The following is a 21,902-nucleotide window of genomic DNA, read 5'->3' as shown; positions in this document are numbered from 1 at the left end:
TTCATTCATTCATTCATTCATCCATTCATTCATTCATTCATTCATTCATTCATTCATTCATTCATTCATTCATTCATTCATTCATTCATTCATTCATTCATTCATTCATCCAATACACAATACAATACAATACAATACAACACAACATAACATAACATAATATAGTCTAACGTTATACATAATCTACTACAAAACAACTATAAAACGACTTAATCTACAACTCGATTATGTTCCCAGCGTGTCCCTGCTCCATGACAGAGAGTAGAGTGTTATGAATTATAATAACCTCCGCCCCCCCCCCCCCCCCGCTCCTCCGCCCACTCGAACACTAGAGACACTTCAGAAGAAGCAGAATAATATCTCGGGACACCGAGGACGGACGGAGGAGGCTTGAAGAAGAGAAGAGAGGGAGTCAGGGAGGGAGAGAGAGAGAGTTCAGGAAGAAGCAGAGAGACCTGGCTTGTTGTCAAATGAGGAAGTTCACCGACACAGAGTCCAACAGAAACAGCCTGGACTTAATAATCTGGACTCGAGTCACTCGACCCAGAAGACAAGACGAGGAGCGACCCGGAGGAGACGTCCTGTTTACTATATAGGAGCTCCAAACATCTCCTCGCGGACCTGCACCCCGGTGGAAGCTCCTGTATATAGACCTGCGCCCCGATGGAAGCGCTCCGGTATATAGACCTGCGCCCCGGTGGAAGCTCCTGTATATAGACCTGCGCCCCGGTGGAAGCGCTCCGGTATATAGACCTGCGCCCCGGTGGAAGCTCGAGTCCTGTATATAGACCTGCGCCCCGGTGGAAGCGCTCCGGTATATAGACCTGCGCCCCGGTGGAAGCGCTCCGGTATAGAGACCTGCGCCCCGGTGGAAGAGCTCCGGTATAGAGACCTGCGCCCCGGTGGAAGAGCTCCGGTATAGAGACCTGCGCCCCGGTGGAAGCGCTCCGGTATATAGACCTGCGCCCCGGTGGAAGCGCTCCGGTATAGAGACCTGCGCCCCGGTGGAAGAGCTCCGGTATATAGACCTGCGCCCCGGTGGAAGCTCCGGTATAGAGACCTGCGCCCCGGTGGAAGCTCCGGTATAGAGACCTGCGCCCCGGTGGAAGCGCTCCGGTATATAGATCTGCGCCTCGGTGGAAGAGCTCCGGTATAGAGACCTGCGCCCCGGTGGAAGAGCTCCGGTATATAGACCTGCGCCCCGGTGGAAGAGCTCCGGTATATAGACCTGCGCACCGGTGGAAGCTCCGGTATAGAGACCTGCGCCCCGGTGGAAGAGCTCCGGTATATAGACCTGCGCACCGGTGGAAGCTCCGGTATAGAGACCTGCGCCCCGGTGGAAGCGCTCCGGTATATAGATCTGCGCCCCGGTGGAAGCGCTCCGGTATAGAGTCAGAGACCTGCGCCCCGTGGAAGCTCCGGTATAGATCTGTATAATAATCAATAACGCTTCACCGTTCACCTTGTTGTCTCCGGAACCACACCAGTCCACTAGCTGGGACGTGTTTGAGATGAAGATGTTTTTTTGTACATGACAGAGCCGCACCTCCAGGAATACACAGAGAATACACAGAGGATACATGGATTCAATTAATACATAGTAGTAGAGAATACATAACGACTACTACTACACAGAGGAATACAGTCAGAGACGTGTCGTTTGCAGCTGTTCTTGGGAAAAGGATGCGTTTTCCATTTGAGGGTGAACTTGTAAAAAGTGAGAAGAGAAGAAGATCTGCATCCAGACGATGGGAGCTGTTCGTGGTCTCCTCCTCTCCGAGCGGCCGCTCCTTGGAGTCCAGCTGGAACATCCCGCGTCGTGACGCATGAGGGAATTAAAACGCACCTGGCTGACTATATAATATAATACGACATATTATATTTCCAATCCCGATTCAACCGACATCTACTATGATGACATCATTATTTATTATCAGGTAAGTAGAAGACCCGTGTGTTTGTTATTTTTCCATTGCAGGTCCAGGTCACATTATACTAGATTGATTGATTGATTGAAAACTTTATTAACAGATTGCAGAATGGGTACAGTACAGTACAGCTCAATACATACAATTGTTAAGGGGATGCAGACCAGAGAAAGACTTTCGTCTTGTTTACATCAGGGTCCCCCATTTTCAATTCATCGTAACATATATGACATACATGACATACAGATAGACAGTACTGCTACATCTATACATTTATGCAGGGGTGTAAAGTACTTGAGTAATTGTACTTCGTTACAATACTTAAGTACTGTTTTGGGGGATTTGTACTTTACTCGAGTATTATTAGGTTTGTATACTTTGTACTTTTACTCCATTACATTTCAGAGAAGAAAAACATACTTTTTACTCCTTTAAAATGCAGACCTACAAAGTACAAAGTACAAATCTCACAGGTCCAACCATTTTAATTAGTATATTTTAATTGTTATCTGGCCGAACTAACGTTAATGTTATTAATCCTGCGACCGCAGGTAAACAGCCAATCAAATCCCCATCAATGGAAAATGAACCCGCCCATACCCATGCTGATTGGTCCTTGTGCAACACTAGAAAGCGGGGATCTTTGATTAAATACCTGCTATCAGAAGAATAGACAGTCAGATCTGCATTATTAATATTGTGATATTATTCAGGGTACTCCAGTATTCTGTCTTTAATATTGTGATATTATTCAGGGTACTCCAGTATTCTGCTTTTACTATTGTGATATTATTCAGGATAATCCAGTATGCTGTGGTTAATATTGTGATATTATTCAGGATACACCATTCTGTTTTTAATATTGTCATATTATTCAGGATACTACAGTATATCAAGTCTTTAATATTGTGATATTATTCATGCTGTGATGTGAATGCCGTCCATGTTAGTTTACCTTCAATGGAGAAGTGCATTAAATAATTGTAATGCAAAAAGGGTGTCCTCCGTTCTTTAATTTTAGCATTGTCTATCGCAGAACACATTCCATTGTGGGCAGAGTGTATGCTAGGTTTCATTCCAGCCTTGCCTAAACACCAGCTGATGATTTCACTAATTGGCTCACCTCTTCAACTAACTCACCTGGTGCAATGTATAGTTAAAATGAAAACTTGGCCCAGGATGGAATGAGTTTGAGACCCCTGGTCTATCCCTTTCAAAAAAATATTTACTCTTACTTTTTAGTACTTAAGTACATTTAAAAGTAGGACTTTTTGACTTTTACTCAAGTGTGTTTTTAGCCAGATACTTTGACTTTTACTTGAGTCAGATTTTGAGACAGTACCCATACTTTCACTTAAGTATAATTTCTGGGTACTTTTTACACCCCTGCATTTATGACATACCAGATTTGCAAATACAGTACTGTTTGTGATACAAAAAGAGTCCAGAAAAAAGAGTATATACATTTGACGTAGAAACTGTACATTGGATTGGGTAGGTGGGGGGGGGGTGGGGGGGACTGTACATTGGAGGTGGTTGGGTGGGTGGGGGGGGGTTGGGTAGGAGTGGGGGGGGGAGGTTGGGTAGGAGGGGTGGGGGGGGGACACTGTACAACTGTACAAACAAAACTGTACATTGGAATATTGACAAGACCATACTTGGTAATTTACTGTACATTGGAGGGGGTTGTGTTAGGACATTTACAGGGGCCAGTTTCGAGTTGCAGTCTCCCTTAGGTGTTTTTTGAGAGTGTTTTTGAAAGTGGGTAGTGATTCACATTCCTTTACAGCTTTGGGTAGGGCGTTCCACATTGATGTGGCATAATTGCGAAACGTGTTTAGTCCCTTGTTTGAGCCGAATCTGGGTTTAACATGATTTGTGGAGCTCCCTCTGGTGTTGTGATCGTGGTATTCACTGACCTTTGGGAAGTATTTTGACATGTACATGGGTACCTTGGTCGTGTAGTGTATCTTGTAGACCAGGCCCATTGCAAGTTGCTGTACTCTGTCGTCTACTCTAAGCCATCCTTCGGTTGTCAAAGTGGGCAGGGGTGAGGTGGGTTCTAGGAGTAAGGTCAAGCAGTAGTCTGACCAGTTTGTTTTGAGATGTTTGTAATTTTGTTTTTAGCGCCTTTTTTGAGGTGCTTTGGTAGGTGCAAGCATAGTCGTAGTACCCTTGAATGAGTGCTCCTGCCAGAGTCTTCAGGGTATTCTTGTTTACCAGAGAGGAGATCCGGTACAAGAATCGAGTTCGTTGGTTGACTTTTTTTATTACATTGGATGCCATTTTGTCACAGGAAAGATTTGCCTCTAGGATGGAACCCAGGTAGGTAATTTCGTCTTTCCTTGTGACAATATTGTCACCCACTGTAACCGAGAAGCCGTCGGTCTTGCTGAGTTTGTTATTTGAACCGAAGAGAATGGACTCTGTTTTGCCCATGTGTAATGATAGTTTGTTATCAGCGAGCCATATGCAGATTTTGCCTAGTTCTGAGCTGAGGGTTTTTTCAACCTGTAACTTGTTCTTGTCAGAGACCAGCAGGGCTGAGTCGTCCGCAAACAGGAACAAGAAGAAGACTTCACTATTTTAAACAATAACTTGTATTGCCAACCCATTTCCTTTCACCAAAGTACAAACAGAGAATCAAAAGCACTCCTGTAGTCTCGCGAGAGGTGCAGAAATGGGATTTGACGTCAGAGGAGACGCTCCAGGCTGCGTTTGACTGCACAGACTGGAACGTGTTCCGCGACACAGATAACATTAATGTCTACACGGAGACAGTGCTGGACTATGTTTGTACTTTGGTGGAAGAAACAATCCCCACTACCAAAATGAGAGTTTACCCAAATCAAAAACCCTGGGTAGACAAATCCGTCCGTGAAGCCCTGAGAGAGCGCACCAAAGCATACAACGACGGCCTAGTGGCAGGCAACATGAATGACCACAAGGTGGCGCGATACAACGTAAGGAGGACAGTGACAGAGGCCAAATGGCGCTACAGGGATAAAATTGAACTCCAGTTTGAACAAGCTGACTCTGAGCTATGTGGCAGGGGCTCAAAACGATGACAGACTACAAAGGCGCCTCCCTCAAACTGAACAGTGACATCTCCTTAGCAAATGACCTCAATACCTTCTATGCGAGGTTTGATTCTGGTAATAACAACACCAGCCCACAAGCCACGGCAATGGGGGGGGGGGGGTCTGCTGCTGATGGAGACTCAGTGTTCAGGGTAACAGAGCATGAGGTGAGGCGGACCTTTAAAAAAGTGAATATCAGGAAGGCAGCAGGTCCGGACGGCATCCCCGGCCGCGTCCTAAAAGTCTGTGCCGACCAACTAGCCCCGGTATTCACTGACATATTTAACCTGTCCTTAGAACAGGCTGTCATCCCCACCTGCCTGAAGAAGTCCACTATTATCCCTGTACCCAAAAAATCCAAGCCTGCTTGCCTCAACGACTACCGCCCTGTAGCTCTCACCTCCATAGCCATGAAGTGCTTTGAGAAGCTAGTAAAGGGCTACATCTGCTCCTCCCTCCCCATCAACATGGACCCCCTGCAATTTGCATACCGCCCCAACAGGTCCACGGAGGACGCCATAGCCCATGTGCTGCACACAGCAGCATCACACCTGGACAAGAGGCAGGGGAACTATGTGAGAATGCTATTCATCGACTACAGCTCGGCATTCAATACCATAGTCCCCTCCATACTCATAGCCAAGCTCAGGGACCTGGGCTTGAACTATGACCTCTGCCAGTGGGTCTTGGACTTCCTGACTGGCAGACCCCAGGTGGTGAGAGCAGGCAACTGCACCTCCTCATCCATCACCCTCAACATAGGGGCCCCCCAGGGCTGTGTTCTGAGTCCCCTCCTCTACTCCCTGTACACACACGACTGTGTGGCTCAGCGGAGTAGCAATACAATCATCAAATTTGCTGACGACACAGTGGTGGTGGGCCTGATCTCTGCCAACGACGAGAGGGCCTACCTGGAAGAGGTCAAGGTCCTGGCGGGATGGTGCCAGGAAAACAGCCTCTCCCTGAACGTCAGCAAAACAAAGGAGATGATTGTGGACTTCAGGAGGTCGGGGGTCAAGGACTACAGCCCCCTCAGCATCGACGGGGCACCGGTTGAGAGAGTCAACAGCTTTAAGTACCTTGGAGCCTACATATCCGAGGACTTGACATAGGGCTGGGCGATAAAACGATAACGATAACTATCGCAATAAATTATTTCCTCGAAATAAACATGAAACGTGGTCGCAAAGTTTCGATATATCGATTTTCCAAGCTTGGATATGAGCACGCACTAACAACCAATCGGTGAAGGAGATGGCCGAGAGCGAAGGAGACCAGGAAGGAGACCCAGCGCTGCACCTCTGGGTAGAGACGTAGGACTCACTCAACAACAAGGCTTGCTAGGCTAACTAGCTTGCACGGCGACGTTTTATATATTTACGTGCAGAGTATGTGTGCGCTGTGAATTCTGAGGCCACGTTCATAGTAGTGTGGGGTATACAGTGGACGTGGTTTCAATATATTGTGGCGGAAGAGAGTATTTTAGTGTCATATTTATTACATTGCCATGAGATATTCCGCTTGTCGGCTAACTTCTAACGTGCGCGGACTGATGACGACATCAACTCGACTCGAGACATTCGCAGCAGCATAATAAGACAACAGGCTGGCTAGGCTAACTAGCTTGCACGGCGACGTTTTATATATTTACGTGCAGAGTATGTGTGCGCTGTGAATTCTGAGGCCACGTTCATAGTAGTGTGGGGTATACAGTGGACGTCGTTTCAATATATTGTGGCGGAAGAGAGTATTTTAGTGTCATATTTATTACATTGCCATGAGATATTCCGCTTGTCGGCTAACTTCTAACGTGCGCGGACTGATGACGACATCAACTCGACTCGAGACATTCGCAGCAGCATAATAAGTTAATTAAACTTGACATACATTATATCGACGATAATTATCGATATTGAATTATATGAAAATAATTTTATAATTTTATCGCGATAACGTTTTTGGTCATATCGCCCAGCCCTAACTTGACATGGACCACACACATTGACAGTGTTGTGAAGAAGGCACGATAACGCCTCTACTTCCTCAGGCGCCTAAGGAAGTTCCAAGTCAGTCAGAAGATCCTTAAGAACTTCTACTCATGTACAATAGAGAGCATCTTGACTGGCAACATCACCTCCTGGTTTGGGAATAGCACTGCACAAGACCGAAGCAGACTACAAAGAGTGACACGTTCAGCCGAACGCACAATTGGAGGGGGGCTCCCCACCCTCCAGAACATTTACAACACGCGTTGCAAGGGCAAGGCTAAGAGAATCATTAAAGACTCCAGTCACCCGAACAACTGCCTCTTTGAACTGCTGCGGTCAGGCAAGCGATACCGGAGTCTCAAGGCGAGCACAGAAAGACTCAGAAGAAGCTTCTATCCCCAGGCCATCAGGCTGCTAAACGAACAATGAACACTACACAACAACAACCACCAAACGCACATAGCACACACATCCACACGCACACACTCACTTTAAACAAACACACTGTAGCACCCACTCCACACACTTTATAGCACACACCCACTTTAAACAAACACACTGTAGCACCCACTCCCCACACTTTATATTTATTGATGAAGGATTGCACTACAACTCGTACACCTTACTGTAAATTGTACCTAAATTGTACCTCATCCCATTTCTGCTTTGCACTATATAGTACTGTACATTAGTACACTGCATAGTATTGTATATTATATGGTAACTCAGAACATTGTACATATGTCTATACCGAACACTGTGACCTCATTTTCTTCTTCTAAATTACATGCTATACTATGTTATTTGATACTATCTTGTCTAGCACAGTCTCTGGAGCGTAACAGTAAGAAGCATTTTGTATGAAAGTATTCTGTACTTCTGTATGACAACTATTAAAGAAACTTGAAACTTGAAACTTGAAACTTGAAACCATGCAGTGTGCGAGTCACCATCCATCAGTATATAGTCGACGTCGTGCAGCTGTAAGGAAGGTGTTTATATACAACATGGTGTGTGTATTATTCTATAGCACTTCTCCACCATGTTAAAACGTATACCGGCTATATTGACTTGTAGTGCCTTGTAATGCGGCATGAATTACACGTCCATCGACTCGCTGCAGTCTTTGATTCAGGAGATAGTTATTTGGTTGAGATGCTTTGTTTTGGTTTAACCCCCCCCTACACACACACACACACACACACACACACACACACACACACACACACATACACACACACACACACACACACACACACACACACACACACACATACACACACACACTCACACACACACACACACACAAAACACCATAACAAAACAAACTATTCGCTCTGATAACGATTTAATAAAAAGTTGGAAAGTACATGTTTGCTATAGTTGTCCTCGCTGCCGCTGCATGCTCTGACTGGGCTGTTCGATGTGGGGCATATCTGAGATTATGTCCACGATAAATTAGTTTTGACTTCCAGTTGACTGTCCCTTTAAGGTGATTTAGTAGCAGGTTGAGTCGTTGTTATTCAGCCTTCAACCCACTGCTGAGCCAAAGCCGTGGAGATAGCAGTGGCCATAAATACCGGAGGCAGGTGGAGTTATGTCTGGAGCTATATATCACACTCTCGCTGTTTATATTAACTACCGCACGGCTTCCTGTACAGCAAGCTGCTCAACATGGGGTCCTCCAGGGCCTTCCAGGGGCCCTTAGAGAGTTCAAGTTAAAGTTTCTTTATTAGTTAGGGCGGCTGGGTGGCACAGCGGATATTGCGCTCGTCACCAATGCAAGAGACTCCGGTCTCGAATCCGAGTGTCAGCGTTGCCTCCGGCTTGGGCCGGCCGTCATATACTGGCTCAATTGGCAGAGTCAGTGGGTGGAAGTCGATGGGTGGTAATCTGGACGTTGTGGACAGCGACTCCTACAGGTCGGTCAGGGCGCCTGCACAGCAGAGACAGGAAATGGCGGGGGTAGTGTGAGCCTCCCACACGTTACACCTCGCCAATGAGAGTCCGCGCTGGCAGGTGAAAAGATGTGACAGGCTGCCTCCTCGTGTACCGGAGGGGACACGTGATGCAAGGCTTCTATCCTCCCTACAACCGACCAGTGGGGGGCATATCAATGCGAGCAACGTTCAAGACAGGGGGAGGGGAGAATTGGAAACACGAAATTGGGACGGGAGAAAAATAGAAAACAAGGAGAAAAAGTGGATAAAAAAAAAGTTTCTTTATTAGTTGTCATACAAAAATACAGAATACTTTTATATGAAATGCTTTTTTCTGTTTTGCTCCTGAGAGTGTGCTAGATAAAAATAGATAAGTATAAAATAGAAAGTCAAAAGTACGTAAACAAGTGTAAACAAAAGTGTTCAATATACATATATACAATATATAATACAGAGTAAACATTTTTTTTTAACTGAGTTACAATACAATATAGGCTACAGTACAATGCAGAAATGGGATGAGGTACAACTTAGGGTAAGGTGCAAATCTCTTTACCAATAAATATAAAGTGTGTTAAAGTGTCTAAAGTGGGTGCTACAGTGAGTTGTTTATTTAAAGTGAGTGTGTACGACGTGTGGATGTGTGTGCTGTGAGTGTAGATGATGGGTTGTTACATAGTGTCATTGTCGTTGAGCATCCTGATGGCCTCGGGATAGAATCTCCTTCTGAGTCTCTGTGCTTGCCATGAGACTCCGGTATCGCTTGCCTGACCGCAGCAGTTCAAAGAGGCAGTTGTTTGGGTGACTAGAGTCTTTGATTATTCTCTTAGCCTTACCCCTGCAACGCTTGTTGTAAATGTCCTGGAGAGTGGCAAGCCCACCTCCAATTGTGCGTTCGGCTGAACGGGCCACTCTCTGTAGTCTGCAGGGATCCACAGAACAATGTATAATAATGTATTCTGATTATAGGTTTCACTCTCTCCTCCCATCTACAGTATAATAATGTATTCTGATTATAGGTTTCACTCTCTCCTCCCATCTACAGTATAATAATGTTTTCTGATTATAGGTTTCACTCTCTCCTCCCATCTACAGTATAATAATGTATTCTGATTATAGGTTTCACTCTCTCCTCCCATCTACAGTATAATAATGTATTATTCTGATTATAGGTTTCACTCTCTCCTCCCCATCTACAGTTTGGACAGTTTGTGAATTCTGGACTGAATCGTATCTACATTACATTTACATGCTTTTATCCAAAGCAACTTTCAAATTGTGTTCAACAAGTCATCAGTTTGAGGTGGTTGGTCGTCATCAGTTTGAGGTGGTTGGTCATCAGTTTGAGGTGGTTGGTCGTCGTCAGTTTGAGGTGGTTGGTCGTCGTCAGTTTGAGGTGGTTGGTCGTCATCAGTTTGAGGTGGTTGGTCATCAGTTTGAGGTGGTTGGTCGTCGTCAGTTTGAGGTGGTTGGTCGTCATCAGTTTGAGGTGGTTGGTCGTCGTCAGTTTGAGGTGGTTGGTCATCAGTTTGAGGTGGTTGGTCGTCATCAGTTTGAGGTGGTTGGTCGTCGTCAGTTTGAGGTGGTTGGTCATCAGTTTGAGGTGGTTGGTCGTCGTCAGTTTGAGGTGGTTGTTCATCAGTTTGAGGTGGTTGGTCATCAGTTTGAGGTGGTTGGTCATCAGTTTGAGGTGGTTGGTCATCAGTTTGAGGTGGTTGGTCATCAGTTTGAGGTGGTTGGTCATCATCCAGGCAGACATGCAGGTTGAGATCCCTTCAGAAATGTGGGTAACTGAGGGATGGAAGGAGAGGAAGAGTTGAGTGTCATCGGTATAAGAAGGCATGATAAGTGATAATGTTACCCAGAGATTTATATCTGGTATAAAACACCTTCTCAGACTAAATCTCATCAAACGAGAGTCCATGGCTCGTTACATATCAGGGCTCCTTGACACGAAGGAGGTCCACAGCAGAGAGAACATGTGATGATAAAATAACATCATACGTACACAGAACAGCACCTTACAGAAACCCCCAACCCTGGCAGTTTTGGTGCCTTGCTCTACCCACTGAGCTACACAGGAAATGGAACCCCTAACCCTGGCAGTGTTGGAGCCTTGCTCTACCCACTGAGCTACACAGGGAATGGAACCCCCTAACCCTGGCAGTGCTACACACTGAGTCATAATCATAGTGTGTGTTGTAGTATATCATATTATATAATAATTTGTCATAGTATCAGTTTGTCATAGTATATCATAGTGTGTTATAGTATATCATATTATATAATAATTAAGGCAGTCAAAGTTAGCGCGTCATTACATATTTTTTTTTACTAGACTTCACTCAGGTGTATTATTGATACTCTCATTGATACTATGTTTGTTTCTGACACAAAGTGTGTGTGTGTGTGTGTGTGTGTGTGTGTGTGTGTGTGTGTGTGTGTGTGTGTGTGTGTGTGTGTGTGTGTGTGTGTGTGTGTGTGTGTGTGTGTGTGTGTGTGTGTGTGTGTGTGTGTGTGTGTGTGTGTGAGAGAGATAGAGAGAGAGGGGGGGGGGGGTGAGAGAGATAAAGAGAGCTGGGAGAGTGTGTGTGAGAGAGAGGGTGGGGTGGGCGGGGGTGAGTCCTCAGCCCTTGTGTGGGTGAATGTAACAACTTCCTAACGTTTTCTTTCCCCTATTATTTCATGCACACTTTATTCATTGTTTAACATTATTATTTTCTTTTAAGTTATAACTTATTTTGTACATCACTCTGTTTTGAATTTGATACAAATTTGCAATGGATGAGGGTCATCTTTTTGTGTTAAATGGCTGCATAAAGCAAGCATGTGTTGACTCTCATGTTGATAAGAGTATTAAACCTTGAAAAAGATCTGTTTAAGGTAGATTTAGAAAAGAGAAAAAAAGCGATTAATTTGCGATTAACGAGTTAACTATGGACAATCATGAGATTAATCAGATTAAATATTTTAATCGATTGAGAGCACTAATAATAATTTGTCATAGTATATCAGTTTGTCATTTACATTTAGTCATTTAGCTGATGCTTTTATCCAAAGCGACTTACAAGTTCTGTACGACAAGCCATCAGGAAGTTGTTCAAGTTCAAGTTCTTTAATAGTTGTCATACAGAAGTACAGAATACTTTCATACAAAATGCTTCTTACTGTTACGCTCCAGAGACTGTGCTAGACAAGATAGTATCAAATAACATAATAACATAATATAGCATGAATTTAGAAGAAGAGAATGAGGTCACAGTGTTCGGTATAGACATATGTACAATGTTCTGAGTTACCATATAATATACAATACACAATACTATGCAGTGTACTAATGTACAGTACTATCTAGTGCAAAGCAGAAATGGGATGAGGTACAATTTTAGGTACAATTTACAGTAAGGTGTACGAGTTGTAGTGCAATCCTTCATCCATAAATATAAAGTGTGGGGAGTGGGTGCTACAGTGTGTTTGTTTAAAGTGGGTGTGTGCTATAAAGTGTGTGGAGTGGGTGCTACAGTGTGTTTGTTTAAAGTGAGTGTGTGCGTGTGGATGTGTGTGCTATGTGCGTTTGGTGGTTGTTGTTGTGTAGTGTTCATTCATTGTTCGTTTAGCAGCCTGATGGCCTGGGGATAGAAGCTACTTCTGAGTCTTTCTGTGCTCGCCTTGAGACTCCGGTATCGCTTGCCTGACCGCAGCAGTTCAAAGAGGCAGTTGTTCGGGTGACTGGAGTCTTTAATGATTCTCTTAGCCTTGCCCTTGCAACGCTTGTAGTAAATGTTCTGGAGGGTGGGGAGCCCCCCTCCAATTGTGCGTTCGGCTGCACGTGTCACTCTTTGTAGTCTGCTTCGGTCTTTTGCAGTGCTATTCCCAAACCAGGAGGTGATGTTGCCGGTCAAGATGCTCTCTATTGTACATGAGTAGAAGTTCTTAAGGATCTTCTGGCTGACTTGGAACTTCCTTAGGCGCCTGAGGAAGTAGAGGCGTTGTCGTGCCTTCTTCACCACACTGTTAATGTGTGTGGTCCATGTCAAGTCCTCGGATATGTAGGCTCCGAGGTACTTGAAGCTGTTGACTCTCTCAACCGGTGCCCCGTCGATGCTGAGGGGGCTGTAGTCCTTGACCCCCGACCTCCTGAAGTCCACAATCATCTCCTTTGTTTTGCTGACGTTCAGGGAGAGGCTGTTTTCCTGGCACCATCCCGCCAGGACCTTGACCTCTTCCAGGTAGGCCCTCTCGTCGTTGGCAGAGATCAGGCCCACCACCACTGTGTCGTCAGCAAATTTGACGATTGTATTGCTACTCCGCTGAGCCACACGGTCGTGTGTGTACAGGGAGTAGAGGAGGGGACTCAGAACACAGCCCTGGGGGGCCCCTATGTTGAGGGTGATGGATGAGGAGGTGCAGTTGCCTGCTCTCACCACCTGGGGTCTGCCAGTCAGGAAGTCCAAGACCCACTGGCAGAGGTCATAGCCCAAGCCCAGGTCCCTGAGCTTGGCTATGAGTATGGAGGGGACTATGGTATTGAATGCCGAGCTGTAGTCGATGAATAGCATTCTCACATAGTTCCCCTGCCTCTTGTCCAGGTGTGATGCTGCTGTGTGCAGCACATGGGATATGGCGTCCTCCGTGGACCTGTTGGGGCGGTATGCAAATTGCAGGGGGTCCATGTTGATGGGGAGGGAGGAGCAGATGTAGCCCTTTACTAGCTTCTCGAAGCACTTCATGGCTATGGAGGTGAGAGCTACAGGGCGGTAGTCGTTGAGGCAAGCAGGCTTGGATTTTTTGGGTACAGGGATAATAGTGGACTTCTTCAGGCAGGTGGGGATGACAGCCTGTTCTAAGGACAGGTTAAATATGTCAGTGAATACTGGGGCCAGTTGGTCGGCACAGACTTTTAGGACGCGGCCGGGGATGCCGTCTGGACCTGCTGCCTTCCTGATATTCACTTTTTTAAAGGTCCGCCTCACCTCATGCTCTGTTACCCTGAACACTGCGCCTCCATCAGCAGCCGACCCCCCCCCCCCCCATTGCCGAGGCTTGTGAGCTGGTGTTGTTATTACCAGCATCAAACCTCGCATAGAAGGTATTGAGGTCATTTGCTAAGGAGATGTCACTGTTCAGTTTGAGGGAGGCGCCTTTGTAGTCTGTCATCGTTTTGAGCCCCTGCCACATAGCTCTAGAGTCAGCTTGTTCAAACTGGAGTTCAATTTTATCCCTGTAGCGTCGTTTGGCCTCTGACACAGTCCTCCTTACGTTGTATCGCGCCACCAAGGGTACAACTCTATCAGCTGAGTAACAATGTTCATCAAAGTGTTGAGTGCTACAGTGTAGGTTAGTTTATTAGGACAAGTGCATGACAGTAAGGTTAGTTAGGGTTAGATTACATTTTTATTTTATATATATTTCTTCAGATAATGGTTGAAGAAGTGCGTCTTTAGTCGACGGCGAAAGATATATATATACACACACACACACATGCCTCCTGGTCCCAGTGTATTAGAAACAGGGCTGCTCTGTTGGCAGGAGGAGGTCATTCCTGCTCTTCTACCTTTTATCTGTGAAGGTCACAGCTAGAAATAGCCCCAGTCTGCAGCATGCTGGTCTCACTGCTGATGGTCTCACTGCTGCTTGTCTCACTGCTGCTGGTCTCACTGCTGATGGTCTCACTGCTGCTGGTCTCACTGCTGATGGTCTCACTGCTGCTGGTCTCACTGCTGATGGTCTCACTGCTGATGGTCTCACTGCTGCTGGTCTCACTGCTGCTGGTCTCACTGCTGCTTGTCTCACTGCTGGTCTCACTGCTGGTCTCACTGCTGCTTGTCTCACTGCTGATGGTCTCACTGCTGCTGGTCTCACTGCTGGTCTCAATGTGTGAAAACATAGTACTGTGCAAACGTCTGTATGACTGTGTGACTGGTAGTATTTACCACCAGTTAAATACTAGTAAATGACCACTAGCTAAATACAAACCTATATTCAACCAGTGTATAAAAAAAATACTAAGATACAAGGTATACCACAAGGTATAATACAAAGAGCCAGGGGCATCGTTTTGGTATGGACTGTCATTGGAGGTGGTTGGGTGGGTGGGGTGGGGGGGGGGGGGGGGTTGGGTAGGAGGGGTGGGTGGGGGACACTGTACAACTGTACAAGCAAAACTATACATTGGAATATTGACAAAACCATACTTGGTCATTTAGGGGGGTTGGGTTAGGACATTTACAGGGGCCAGTTTCGTATTGCAGTCTCCCGTAGGTGTTTTTTGAGAGTGGTTTTGAAAGTGGGTAGTGATTCACATTCCTTTACAGCTTTGGGTAGGGCGTTCCACATTGATGTGGCATAATTGCGAAACGTGTTTAGTCCCTTGTTTGAGCCGAATCTGGGTTTAACATGATTTGTGGAGCTCCCTCTGGTGTTGTGATCGTGTGACGAGTTTATCGTGTACTTTTATTTTGATATTCCTTATTTCCACGTTGAAATTACGTGAAACATTAAGTGTGGGGTCGCCAAAGAAAATCCTAAATCAAATGGGGTCGTGGTATAAAACAGTTTGAGAACCCCTGGCTTAGTGATTATAACAGTGCAGTTCAGCATTCAGTAACCCATACTTTTTGTGAACGTGTTTTTGATACTACATTCTGTTGAACACACCTCAAAACTGTACCTAAGGAAAATTGTGAAAAGACAGTTATGATATTACATTCTGCTCAGCATAATTTGTATGCAAAATATTGTGGTTCCCTGCTTTAGTCTGTTGACACATGCTTTTGTAGTCCTGTGTCATACCTAAATGTCATATAAGTGAATTGTATAGAAACAACTCACCAAAAGTGACTATTGCACAACTGATTTGACCAAAAAAATCCACCAAGGGGGGGAAACACCCCCTTCACCCCCCCACCCTCCCTCCTTGCCATACCTTGGCTTTTACTGAAACGACGCCACTGTAAAGCACCAAATACTAAGAAATGAAACTGGCTGGTGAAACTCTGAATGTACAAGCCACTGTCCATGTTTGATGATGTCATTAGATTCATGTACGAGCCACTGTCCATGGTTGATGATGTCATTAGATTCATGTCATGTTGACGATATGTATATTTAGTTATATAACACATCACTGTGCCTCACTGCATCAGTGCATCACTGAGCACAGAGTGACAGTAGAACTCTGGCAAATCTTCCTGGGCCCTCATTCATCAACGTGTTCTACGCACAGATCTGTGCTTACCCTGTGCGTACGATCATTTCTAAGCAAAGAGTGGGATTCATCAATTTCGATTTGAACTTGACTCCGTGCTTACATCTACGCACAGGTCAGACCACACTTACCTGACGCCCAGTGGTAGAATATATTATTACAACAAGGAAATGAGCTTCTGTGCATAATAACACTGGCATGTTCTGTACGAACCGTAGTTCATTATAGTTCATTGTAAAATAGCAACAGTAGTGTAATTATGGTCAAAACCCTATAAATAGCATTTGGAATAATAGATCTTTCTCTCAGAATGAATGCAGCATGGTTTATATAGCGTTATCGGAATATACGGGGTGTAGGCTACTGACTGACTGCGCTCCGCGTAGCTTGATTGATTGATTGATTGAAAAGTTTATTAACAGATTGCAGAATGGGTACAGTACAGTACAGCTGACTAACCTTACTGTCATGCACTTGTCCTAATAAACTAACCTACACTGTAACACGCAACACTTGATGAACATTGTTACTCAGCTGATAGAGTTGTACCCTTCTTGCTGTCTTGTCGTACAGAACTTGTAAGTCGCTTTGGATAAAAGCGTCAGCTAAATGACTAAATGTAAATGTAAATGTACATACAATTGTTAATTGGGGATGCAGACCAACTTTCGTCTTGTTTACATCAGGGTCCCCCATTTTCAATTCATCATAAATCATAAAGCTCAACTCGTTATTATTTTGCGCACAGACCGCCGAAACACGGGAACGTTTTGATTATATTTAAAAGGCTTTACGTTAAACGAAACAAGTGGAATTTCGAAGCTGTAAGCAGAATAAGTCATATGAATATAGTGTTCTTCCCCCTTTTTACTGTATAAGAAAGAATAGAAAACGCATTGCAATGACACCATGCAGATAGTGGACAGACTATGTATATGATGGGATTCAAGTTTGCGTTTTTGTTGCTCATAGGCATGCTGTCAGAGTATGATATCTTAATCAAACATTCTAGAACATTTGTCGTCACAGATCATGTCCTAATAGAACATAGGCTATGGCATGGATCGTGATATTGTGTGGACTGTAATTATTACTGTACCGGTACCACCCATTGTGACAACAGCCTTGTGAGTCCCGCACACAAACATGATGGAATTCAAGTTCATGTATTGAAAGGCATGCCTACATCATACATGCAGTGAGATTCATTGTTCTTGTATATGCTCTCTATTATTGTTTATATAGGCTACCCAATACTGACATCAAAATAGATTGTAGTATGCCTCTAGAAATCATATGCAGCAGGTAGAAAATTGACGGGAGATCCATCGCGATTTGGAATAGAATTGAGGAGAACTTTAATCCCTGGGTATCAATCAAACAACACGGGAAAAGGCAGTCATATTCCAGCACGGTCTTTATTAGCCGACAACAAAATAGATGCCTCTAAAAATCATATAGCCAATCGAACACAACTAATAAAGGCATTCATATTACAGCACGGTTATAATGACACACAACCAACGCCAAACAGTGGTCAACGAACGGTCTTTATTAGTATTCTGAGCTGTCCAGGCAGAATTGCAGCAATGGTCTTAGGGAGCCGTTGATATCTGACATCACCGTTTACAAGTCCGCCTTTTATTATTTATCCCATAATACGCGATAGTGTCTTCTTGGTTCGACAGCAGTGAACAATCTTCGTGGAGTTTCTCAGGGTTCCGCTCGGGTCAGTCCATTATTTCACATCCCATGGGGGGTGTTTCCTCATTTTCATGACCATATATGGATAATCATGCACGAGCATTGACGGTAGAACAAAGTGGTATTCATCAACACGGAGGGGCATAGAGCCTGCGTACGCACCGTGTGATGAATCCCGACTTCCCTGTGCGTACACTAGTTCTACATTCCGTGCTTACGTGTGGAAATAGAAATGTTCTACGCACACTATTGATGAATGAGGGCCCTGGACTTTTACTTTTTAAATCGACATTTTACAATTCTTTCACTTATTACTGTACATTTACTGTATATTACTGTATATCTTTGGCTGTATATTTTAGAATGTATATACATATCTCAGAATGTATATCCCTGATTGTATTTTATTCTTATTCGTGATTTTAGGTTTTTGACTACCTAAATGTTTACTGTGAGCGATCTGTAGTGCTGAATTTCCCTCAGGATCAAAAAAGTACTTCTATTCTATTCTATTCTATTCTATTCTATTCTATTCTATTCTATTCTATTCTATGATGTCAAGTTGTCCATGTTTTATGATGTCATGTTGTCCATGGTTGATGATGTCATGTTGTCCATGGTTGATGATAACAGGTTTTGGTCCTCAGGCCACTTAACATCAGGCTCTACCCAGTACCCATCCATCAACCCCTAACCAGGCCTTCCCCAAATACTGGCTGGGTCATTGCTAAATGTCTCAGGGTCAAAGGTTAACACTAGTTCCTGGCTAGAAGGCATATTCTTTTCCATCCTCACTGGGTGGCGACACAGCTGACAGAAACAGGACAGGAGTGATGCTGCATACTTTCACTGTTAAGACCAACAACTGTTAAGACCAAGTTAACAACAGTTAAGACCATGTTCAAAATTTTTTTTGTAGAACTTTTATTTATAGCATTTTCAGCTTTTTAATTTTTTGTATTTTTGGTCACGCATGACCGATAGAGGGAGAGAGGGAGAACGGGAGGAGAGGTAGGGAAGACATGTGGCAAATGGTCGCCGGGACTGGGAAACGAACCCGGGACGACCGCTTCGCGACCACTGGAGCGCCAGTTAAGACCATGTTAACAACTGTTAAGACCAACAACTGTTAAATGTCTGGAAGAGCTCAAAAATGTAAATGTCAAATGATATTTCCGTTGCCTTTTTTTAGTTGATCTAAATGTTACTGATTGTGTTAAATGGGCATATAATATCGTCTCATATCGATCGCAGGCACCTGAATCAAATCGTATCGTATCGTGGCAGACTTTGCGATATGGGCAAATATCGTATCGCTGTCCAAAGAATCAATATCGTGTACTGCAATAGTGTGTGTACTGGATATATCTAACAGGTGTGGCAGGTTAAATTAGATTAGATTCACTTTATTGTCTTTATTATATACTGTGAGCTAGGCACTCACTCAGTACCACATGGGGAGGGGGGCGGGGGATTTTGGAATCTATTCTATCCATCAAAATAGCACACCTCTATAATGCAATTCATAAAATGAAATCAGTCAATTCTAAATGCTACCAAATAAAGAATTGCAATTGTCTAATAAATGTATTTGTTTGATACAGGATTTGTCCAATGTAGTGTTAATTATGCGATAGTTTAAGGGTGAAACTTGTTGGTGGGAGGTGGGAGGGGGGGGGGGGGGGCGTAGGGGGGGGGGGGGGGGGGGGTTCACCCAGGGTAGCGTATAAGCTAGGAACGCCCCTGTTGTGGGGGGGGTTCACCCAGGTCAGCGTATAAGCTAGGAACGCCCCTGTAGGGGGGGGGGGGGGGGGGGGGGGGGGGGGGGGTTCACCCAGGGCAGCGTATAAGCTAGGAACGCCCCTGTTGTCAGCATGAAGGGCAGCATGTTGTCAGTGATCATGATATTTATGAGGAGCGACTTTAACAGACGTCAGACAGAAGATGTGACCTGAAGCTTCCATAGTCTGCCGCAGCTCAGAGGACCAGCGGTTAGAGGGTTAACCCTAACCCTAACCCTAACCGTCAGACTGCAATATACAGCTCAGAGGACCAGCGGTTAGAGGGTTAACCCTAACCCTAACCGTCAGACTGCAATATCGCCAGTTCAACAATGTCAGACTGTGGTTGTACTGGGCAGCTCCTAGTGGTCAACAGTGTCAGACTGTGGTTGTACTGGGCAGCTCCTAGTGGTCAACAGTGACAGACTGTGATTGTACTGGGCAGCTCCTAGTGGTCAACAGTGTCAGACTGTGGTTGTACTGGGCAGCTCCTAGTGGTCAACAGTGACAGACTGTGATTGTACTGGGCAGCTCCTAGTGGTCAACAGTGTCAGACTGTGGTTGTACTGGGAAGCTCCTAGTGGTCAACAGTGTCAGACTGTGGTTGTACTGGGCAGCTCCTAGTGGTCAACAGTGTCAGACTGTGGTTGTACTGGGCAGCTCTTACTGGTCAACAGTGTCAGACTGGTTGTACTGGGCAGCTCTTACTGGTCAACAGTGTCAGACTGGTTGTACTGGGCAGCTCCCAGGTCTTTCCTGGAGAGATAAAGATAATAAAAAAAAGCTCCACATAGTCAGGTGACTTCTCCCCGAGGTCAAAGGTCACATTCTCACCTGCAAAGCACTTGAACCTGCACTCCACTAGCAGCGTTGTAGCCAGATAACAGCCTGAACGGCAGTGTGTTTGAGCAGGGAGGGGAAGAGAGAGAGAGAGAGAGAGAGAGAGAGAGAGAGAGAGAGAGAGAGCTAGCTGGCTGTTTGCTGTGAAGAGGTGTGTGTCATATTACACCTGGAGAGAGTCTTGTCTTTGTCCCCTTTAGGTCCAATCTCAATGTCCACACGGTCCCACGTCTGTCCTGCTGTCTCAATGTCCACACGGTGTCTGTCCTGCTGTCTCAATGTCCACAGCGGAGCTAATGATGCTAATGATGGAGCATCGCCGTCGGTTGTGTGATAGTAAAGGGCTAACCTTCTGTATTGTCACAGTGAAAGGGTTAAATAGAGCCTTTTGTTGATTTTTTTCTAGTTTTAGCTCCACACATTTTTATGTATGCAAAAAACGAACGAAAAAAAACGAACGCAAAAAAATTAACGAACTAAAAAAAAAAACGCAAAAAATAAAATAAAAAAAAAAACGCAAAAAAATTAATGAACTAAAACGAAAACGCTAAAAAAGAACGCAAAAAAACTAACTCAATGTCCACAAAGTGTATGTCCTGCTGTCTCAATGTCCACACAGTGTCTGTCCTGCTGTCTCAATGTCCACACGGTCCAGTCTGTCCTGCTGTCTCAATGTCCACACAGTGTCTGTCCTGCTGTCTCAATGTCCACACAGTGTCTGTCCTGCTGTCTCAATGTCCACACAGTCCAGTCTGTCCTGCTGTCTCAATGTCCACACAGTGTCTGTCCTGCTGTCTCAATGTCCACACAGTGTTTGTCCTGCTGTCTCAATGTCCACACGGTCCAGTCTGTCCTGCTGTCTCAATGTCCACACGGTCCAGTCTGTCCTGCTGTCTCAATGTCCACACAGTGTCTGTCCTGCTGTCTCAATGTCCACACAGTCCAGTCTGTCCTGCTGTCTCAATGTCCACACAGTCCAGTCTGTCCTGCTGTCTCAATGTCCACACAGTGTCTGTCCTGCTGTCTCAATGTCCACACAGTGTCTGTCCTGCTGTCTCAATGTCCACACAGTCCAGTCTGTCCTGCTGTCTCAATGTCCACACAGTGTCTGTCCTGCTGTCTCAATGTCCACACAGTGTCTGTCCTGCTGTCTCAATGTCCACACAGTGTCTGTCCTGCTGTCTCAATGTCCACACGGTCCAGTCTGTCCTACTGTCTCAATGTCCACACAGTGTCTGTCCTGCTGTCTCAATGTCCACACAGCGTCTGTCCTGCTGTCTCAATGTCCACACGGTCCAGTCTGTCCTGCTGTCTCAATGTCCACACGGTCCAGTCTGTCCTGCTGTCTCAATGTCCACACAGTGTCTGTCCTGCTGTCTCAATGTCCACACGGTCCAGTCTGTCCTGCTGTCTCAATGTCCACACAGTGTCTGT

At 45.1% G+C, this 21,902-nt stretch overlaps 1 protein-coding gene across 2 annotated transcripts in view; it reads left to right on the top strand.

Annotated features, from left to right (window-relative positions):
• Positions 1 to 996: 996 nt before the first annotated feature.
• adamtsl5 (ADAMTS like 5) overlaps positions 997 to 21,902 on the top strand; it is a 111,509-nt gene continuing 90,603 nt past the window's right edge. Inside the window, exon 1 of one of the 2 annotated variants that reach the window (XM_084309099.1) lies at positions 997 to 1,937. The gene's annotated coding sequence lies outside the window, so the exon portion shown is untranslated. The remainder of the gene's footprint in view (positions 1,938 to 21,902) is intronic. The other variant, XM_084309100.1, reaches the window with a different exon arrangement.

This window comes from Notolepis coatsorum (assembly GCF_963971535.1).
Source record: "Notolepis coatsorum genome assembly, chromosome: 2".
NCBI classification, from domain to species: Eukaryota; Metazoa; Chordata; class Actinopteri; order Aulopiformes; family Paralepididae; genus Notolepis; species Notolepis coatsorum.
Note: the sequence above shows the minus strand (reverse complement) of the source record. Positions and strands in the feature narration are given on the sequence as shown.